The sequence below is a fragment of the Elephantulus edwardii genome, unplaced genomic scaffold (genome assembly GCF_000299155.1).
Source record: "Elephantulus edwardii isolate Elephantulus edwardi_28Jun2011 unplaced genomic scaffold, EleEdw1.0 scaffold00294, whole genome shotgun sequence".
Lineage (NCBI taxonomy): Eukaryota > Metazoa > Chordata > Mammalia > Macroscelidea > Macroscelididae > Elephantulus > Elephantulus edwardii.
In genome coordinates this window covers 1,641,008-1,648,971 of record NW_006400044.1, presented here as the reverse complement: position 1 = coordinate 1,648,971, position 7,964 = coordinate 1,641,008, and the positions used below count along the sequence as shown (strand labels likewise).

General features: G+C 36.0%; 1 protein-coding gene across 3 annotated transcripts in view; it reads right to left on the bottom strand.

The window, feature by feature from the left end:
• Positions 1–7,964, bottom strand: part of BMPR1B (bone morphogenetic protein receptor, type IB) — a 265,052-nt gene that overhangs the window by 105,697 nt on the left and 151,391 nt on the right. Inside the window, exon 1 of one of the 3 annotated variants that reach the window (XM_006900755.1) lies at positions 4,820–4,951. The exons of the other annotated variants lie outside the window; for them this stretch is intronic. The gene's annotated coding sequence lies outside the window, so the exon portion shown is untranslated. Of the gene's footprint in view, positions 1–4,819; positions 4,952–7,964 lie in introns of those variants that run through there. 3 annotated transcript variants of the gene reach the window in all.

Sequence of the window (7,964 nt, the reverse complement as noted above, 5' to 3'; positions counted from 1 at the left end):
GGTAATCATCTTCTTTGGCCCATTTCTCCTTGGGAATCCTTGAATTCCTGTTGTTGAGCTTCAATCTTCACTGAGGGCCAGTCATCAACTGTTTAAGTGTTCAATTATCAATAAGCCGAAGTCTGTGGAAGGCCATAATGGCCCTGCTTTAAGTGGTTCGCTACTACCGCAGCTCACCACGCCGTCTCTGCCTCTGCCGCCATCTTGGACCTCACTCTTGGATCTTTTAAAATCATTCTTTGGTTTTCCCCTCAGTTTTTCTTTTCAGTTCTCCCCCTTATTCTCTCATTTGTTTCTATTTCTCTTCTTTATCTTCCTACCTTTTCCTAATTCTTGTCTTTCTCTTCCATTTCCTTTTATTTAGAATAATTTCTTTTTCCTTTATCATAAGCAAAAACCCTATGTCAAAAACAGAGGTTTTTTGGGTGGGTGTTTCTGGTTTTTATTTTTACCTAAGAAATGTACAGAAAATCTGCTCCAGATGTTTCAAGTACAGTAATTATTCTTTTTGCCTGTGGTAAATCATCATTAAATAAATTTCATCTACATAGTACAATGGCCCAGATCACCCGATGGCACCCTCTATAAAATAACCAGTGAAACAATCACCACCACATGGATTGAAGTAAGACAAATCAACTACATGTGGAGAAACTAAGCAACAGTATATGAAAACAGTAAAACAGACGTCACACTGCCCTACAGGAGTGTCAAATGTAAGTAAATCTAGCCAGAAGTATGTAAGAATGCAGGTTACTATGGTGGCAATAGTCAAGGAGTACTTTTTTATGAAAAACATAACCATAGCTACCGTGAATTTTTCATTGTACTGGTTCTTTGTTGAGATAATTTGAGTGTGTTAAGAAAATCCTATAATATTGTGAGAGATGTGCTACCTCTTTAGAAATTTGGATTTTTAATCATTAGATATTCATCCACACTTTCATTCACTGACTATTCCTTTTCCTGCCATCATACTCACATCTACATATTGCCACATCACTCAGGTTCTACTAAACATATTTTCAACATTTTACATCATAAAAACCTCTGCCTGAGACATCTCAAAATCCTCCCAAAAGAAAGTGAATTTCACTTAGTCATGTGGTTAATTTATGTATGCTTGATTATGATTAAAATTCTCACCACTAGCCCAATAGGTAACATCATGACAAATGGAAAAAATAGAAGTTATCAATGGTTTAATTTTACACGGATCTGTAATCATTACCCACTGTAGCAACTGTCAAGAAATAGAAAGCTGTGTTGCACTGGGAAAATCAATGGCCTCTTCAAAGTGCTGGAGCACAACGATGTTGGTCTGGAGACCAAAGTTCACCCGATTCAAGCCACAGTCTTTCAACTGTTTCCTGTGCATCTGAAAGACGGAAAATGGATAAGGAAGAACCAATGCCTTTGAAATGTGATACTGGCGATGAGTATTGAATACACAATGGCTGCCTAAAGAAATAAACATCTTGATTAACGTGCAACCACAATGCTCCTTAGAGTCAAGGATGGTTAAACTTTACCTCACTTATTTTGGGCATATTTCCAGGAGCAACCAGTCCTTGGACAGAGACATCATACTGTGAAAGATGGAGAGAGGGTCAGCAAAAGAGATGAAGACAAGATAGGTTAACACAGTGACTACCACAAAAAAGGAAGAGACAGGTAGAGACCATGAGGCTGGCACAGGATAGGACAAGGTTCAGAGCTCTTGTACATAGGGTTGTTATGGGTTAAAGGTGACCTGCTGGCACCTAATAACAACACTACAGATTATGTTTTACATAAATTACGAACCCAGTAAATAATACAATAAGATCTGTGAATGCTAGAATTTGTTTAAGGCCAAAAACTATCAGAGAAGGGAAATTCAAATATTTCTCACTAAGATGTGTGATGAACAAAAGTGGTGGGTCTTGGCCCTGTTATAGGTGGAAAACTTGTAAGACTTCAAAAACCAAGACAGACCCAAAAAGTCTTGCCTCTTATTCAGTTTCACTGTATATAAATACCAAGAAATAATATACACATTCATTTGTTTTGTAGGTGATTGACAGATTTGTGAACACTGAATAAGCATAATGACTGATTTTAAGAATTAGAAATTTCTGAACATCACATTTATACTTTTCTGTTAAAATCAGAGCTGGCCTTTCTTTCAGATTTTATTATGCATTTGAATTGACAGAAAGAAAATGATAAACATAGTTAAATTTCTGAAAAAAATCCTAAAGCACAACTCCATTCTGAATACTCTAATAAAAGTATCAAGATACAGAATATGAAATAACTAAGCAAATGATCACATAATACTTAACAGCAACCTTAATCCCAAAACCAAAAATATACTCATGGTGGATTAGATGATTAAAACATTAAAATATCTCAGAATTTTAAAATATTTATTATGAAAGTTCACATTGTTGGAAAGGAAATGAACCATGATCTCTTTGAGAATAATGTCAAAGAACCGAGGAGGACCTGGCTGATTTCCCAGTAAGGAGCTCTAGCTTTATTCAGTAAGAGTTCTATCAGTGCTTTGTTTCACAGAGTTCTTACACTAATCAAAGTAGATGTTCAACCTGCCACCACACCAAAACTTACTGTACAGCTTTATGAAACACTCCCAAGAGAATCTGCAGTGTAAAATTACTTCAACCAAACTCATACATGTACAGAGAAACAAAGAAGCCAAACAAAGGAGAAGCCAAATCACCATGCCCAGCCTATTCTTTATCACCTTAAAAAAAACCCCAAAACATAAAAAACCTAGAAAGCATTTGGGATCGTTCTTCTTCTAACCTTTACTGTATTTCATAACTGGGTAACAGTCAAAGAATACTTTAAGGTACATACTGATCCAAATAGGTATGTATGCATTGCTATTCAAATATTTAAATATTTGAGACATAAAATATATATATTTAAAAACCAAGGTCAGACTGTTGATCAATTATTATTACCACCAGTAGATTTAATGATCCATGATGAAAAGTAATAGCTGCTAAAAATGTCTTGACTAGGGTTGTTGTTATGCCGGTATGATCACATTTCCTTGGCTTCTATTTGTACCCAGCATGATGTCCTTAAAAACCCAAAACCCCAGGAGCTCTGGTGGCCTAGTGGCAAGAAGCTACACTGCAATCCCAGAGATATGTGGTTCAAATCCACCAGATGCTCTGCCAGAAAAGGAAGGGCAATCTCCTCCTGTACCAGTCAGATCCGATTTGACGGTACACACACAAACACAAAAATAATAAAATTTTAAAAAAATTTAAAGAAAAAACAAAACCAAAACCCAAAAAACCCCAAAACTAAACGTACAAGGACACAATAAAGAACAATGAGAATCTAAGACAAAATATGATCTTTAATAATATTATTATATTAGAGCTCTGGTGGTCAAGTGGCAAGAAGCTACACTGTAATCCTGAAGGCACACAGCTTAAGGCCACCAATTGCTCTGTGGGAGAAGGATGGGCAATCTCCTCTTGTGCAATTACTTCCTCTGCAAACCCACTGAAGGGTCAGCTATGGGTCAGTTCTGACTCTACGGTACACAACAACATGGAGTTTTAAGGGAAAAATTGTCATGAAAGAAACATTTAAAGTCTGTTGCACACATAGTTTGCATTACTTATCCTCTTCAGAAAAGTCTTCTAAAATTGATTTTAAAACTTACATGCATTATTAAATTTGCCTTAATTTTTCCCAATGCATAATTCATCTTGCTCTACAATGTACAACGTATTTGGTAAAAATCAAGTGATGTCGTAATTCCTTTAAAACAATCATCATTTAATAAATTTTCATAAAAAAAGAGTAATAATAAATTACTCTTTTAAAGATAATTTTTTAATTTTTTTTCTTTTTCAGCAGGCCAGCAAGTAATATATGTTGGAGAGGATGTGGTGAGATAGAAACTCTTATACATTGTTGGTGGGATTGTAAAATGGTACAACCACTCTCAAAGGCAATTTGGCATTTCCTCAAAAATCTGAACATAGAAATTCCATATGACCCAGCTATTCCACTGCTTGGTATATACCCTGAAACCCTGAGAAATGAGGCACAAAGACTTGTACACCAATGTTCATAGCAGCGTTATTCACCATAGCAAGGACATACAAACAGACCAAATGTCCAACCACAAAAGAACAGATTGGAAAATTACAATACATTCACACAATGGAATACGATGCAGCATGCAGGAGCAATGATTTTGTAAATTACTACCTAATTTGAGAGGGACTGGAGAGTATTATGTTGAGTGAACTAACTCACCCTCCAAAAGACAGATACTCTAGAAGACCATTACTGTAGAACAAGTACAAGAATCCAACGTGGGGAGCCTTAATTATAGGGTCATACAATTTGATCTTAACTTTTATAATCTATGGTTTTAGAGTTACATGACATGGAGAAGAATTTAAAATGTCAAAAGCTACAAACAAATTATTCTAAAGGACTTTAAAAAGCCAAAACAGCTGATTTTAATTATGATAATGTTGGAATTTGAGGGGGGGAGTAAATTCATGTGCATTCATATGTCACTTTAAAATAATACACATGAAAAGTTCACTTATTTAAAGGAAACAAAATTGTTCTGCTAGGACAGTGAAGTCACATTGCATTTACTAGCCAAGGGATTCTGTACATAAAATTATGAACTTGTGAATTATGCCTGTTATCTACGCCAAGAAAGAATAAGTCCTAACATCATTTTGGTGCCAGAATTGGCTTACTTTTTTTGGTTGGAAGAGAAAAAAAAGTCAGCCTCTGTAAGATATAAGGCTGCCCCACTACTCACTCTTGATTTCTGTGCGCTTGATGTATTGTTGCCAGGTTCCCTGGGATGAGAGACATGAGACAGCACAGAATTGCTAGGGGTTTCCACTAAAACACCCAGTACCAGAGGCAGCACTAATCCTGCACCTGTGATGTGTTATTCAGCAGTGAAGCAATGCAGGCCAGACTGTGGCTGCCTAATACAGCTCAGCTGTTTTTCTCAGTACTCCCTTTGATTTTAAGCTGGCAAGAGAGATTATTCTGGCCAAGCATTGAGCTATGTTCAGGATACACAGCATATGACAGTAGGAAGGTAAGAGAGGAAGGAAACCCTGGAATATAAAATAAAAATTGAAGAGAAAGTCACTAACCAAAGTGTATAATGTAAAATTTCCAGATGGTTAAAAGATACCTTCTATTTTATTAAATGCATAAAAATATGTACTATTTGACTATTTGGAAATTTAATTTTTATAAACCCCTTTTGACATTCCAAAAGATAGTTCAACATTCAACATTTTAAATTTATTTTAATCTAAGCCCAATTTCACAAATCGATCAACTACCTAAGCTTTTAAAAATCTGTCTATAAAATTCACCTTTACTAAGTGTCACATTCCTTTTCTAATTCAAACCTTCCAAATTGTGGAGAAAACATAAAATTCAGATTCGCATGACTCATATTTTTATTAAATCCACTGTATCACTTGACTTAACCCATCAATTTTTTATATAAAATTAATACTTGCAGTAAAACGAATATATTCATTATGTAAGGTTAAAATGGCATGAAATGCTTACTTGAACCAGCATAAAATTACTAGTAAGTCCAATCAATTTAATATTCATTAAATGAAAAGTTGTTTGAAAAGCTCTGTTGACCACAAAGAGATGAAGAAATGGCCACTACAAATGAAGTTTACAAACTAATTGGGAAGGTGGTTTAACTGTACCATTAATTTTTTTCTTTTACCATAAAAGAGATATCAACTATTCACTCATAGTAAAACTTATGCTGTATTTCCCTTTATACTCATATAAACACAAACCCATCTGATCTCAGACAAATGCCTGTGCCATTTTAAACAAATAACCTAAAATTTTATTTAAAACAATTATTTTCTAATTGCAAAAAACGTTAGAAAAGGAAAATAGTTCATTTCTACATGCACAAAAGAGCTGAAATAAAGAAAATAGATTTCAAAATGGAAATATATATTAAATAATACATTTATTTAGAAAGGTTTATTTTTAGCTTTTACTGAGAGATACTAATTACCTGCTAAGTTCTAGGGAAAAGAGGTATTAGAAAAATGCACATATCTTATACATACATGCATTAAGATAAAAATAACTATGCAGCATGCAGGAGCAACAGTTTTGTAAGTATTACCAAACGTGGGCGGGACTGGAAAGCATTATGCTACGCGAACTAACTCAGACCCACAAGGATAAATATTGCATAAAACCATGATTGTAGAATGAGTACAAGGATTCAATAGAGGTGAGAAAGGCTGGAAGCAGAGGGATGTAGATGTGCAGGGGAGTGGGGGATGGTTAATTATCTGGTTGTACAAATTGATGGATGGAGGGATGAGGGAAACTGAAGGAATTTGTTCAAACTTGTATTCAAATTTAGTAAATAAACTAGAGAAAAAAGAAAATAAAAGAAATAATAACTATGTAGAAGGAAAAATATCTCCCACGAGAATGTGGTAACTCTCCAAGTTCTTTACTATTGCATTTAAAGTTCTAAGTAACACTCTGGGGTTAACTGTTGTTGTAAGGTGCTATGGAGTTAAGCACAACTCACAGTGACACTATGAACCAAATATCTGTATCTAGTCCCACCCAGAGCCATCCTCACACTTTCTGACACCCAAGAGCCCATTGAAACAGTCAATCTACCTGGTTGAGGGTCTTCTTCTCCTTCATCAATCCGTCACCTTTCCCAACCTGATGTCCCTCTGCAAGGAATAACACCTCCTAGCAACATGTCCAAAGTATGTCGGCAAAGCCTCATCATTCTTGCCTTCAAAGAGCAATCCAGCTGCACCATCTCCAAGACATATCTGTTTGTTCTCTTGGCTGCACATCGGATGTTCTTCTCCAATGCCACAGCTCAAAGGCATGAATTCTTTTTCTGTCCTTAATATTCATTGTCCAGGTCTCAGACACATAGTTAGTAACTGGAAAGACCATGGCCTGAATCAGACACACCTTAGTCCTCAAACTGACATCACTAACCTTCAATAATTTAGAAAGGTCCCTAACAGCAGATTTTCCCTGTGCAATAACATCTCTTTATCTCCTGACTGCTGGTAACAATAGTGTTACTTTTAGATTAAGCAAGATGAAGCTGTTGATAGTTTTTATCTCATCTTGACACTGCCTATTGGTCCAGTGGTAAGAATGTTGATATTGAGACGCAATCCACACTGAAGGCTACTCACTTTCAACAAGTAAGGTTTTATTATTTGCTGAACTCAGGTTATTGATGAGCTCCCTTCCTGATGCCACACTCCTCTTCATAGAGTCAAGCTTCTCAGATAATTTTCCCAGCATATACATTGAACAGGCATATAGAGAGAATACAACCCTGAGGTACTCCCTTTCCAATTCTAAACCATGCAATGCTGTTTGTACAACAGCCTGCTGGTCCAGGTATAGGTTCCTCACGAGTACAATCAAGTGCTCTGGGCCTCCTATTCTCAATGTCAGCTACAACCTGTTATGATCAACACAGTCAAATACCTTTGCCTAATCAATAAAGCACAAATGGACATTCTTCTGGTATTCCTTACTTTCAGCCAGGATCCATTTAACCAGCAATGAGATACCTGCTGCCACAGCCTCTTCTAAATCCTGCTTGAACTTTTGGAAATTCCTTATCTATGTACTATGTTGTACTTGAATTTCAAAACCATCTCAGGAACAGATTTGAGGACTTGAGCACCAATGAGCGTAGACCAAATGAGCTCTGGGAGGATATGAAGAAAATCGTCCATGAAGAATTCAAAAGATCATTACAAAGGCTGAAAAAAGTAGAAAGGACCAAGATAGATATCAGATGAGACTCTGAGTATTGCATTAGAGCACCAAGAAGCCAAAGCTAAAGGAAGAAACTAAGAAGTCAAGTAGCTGAACAGAAAATTTCCAAAGGCAGC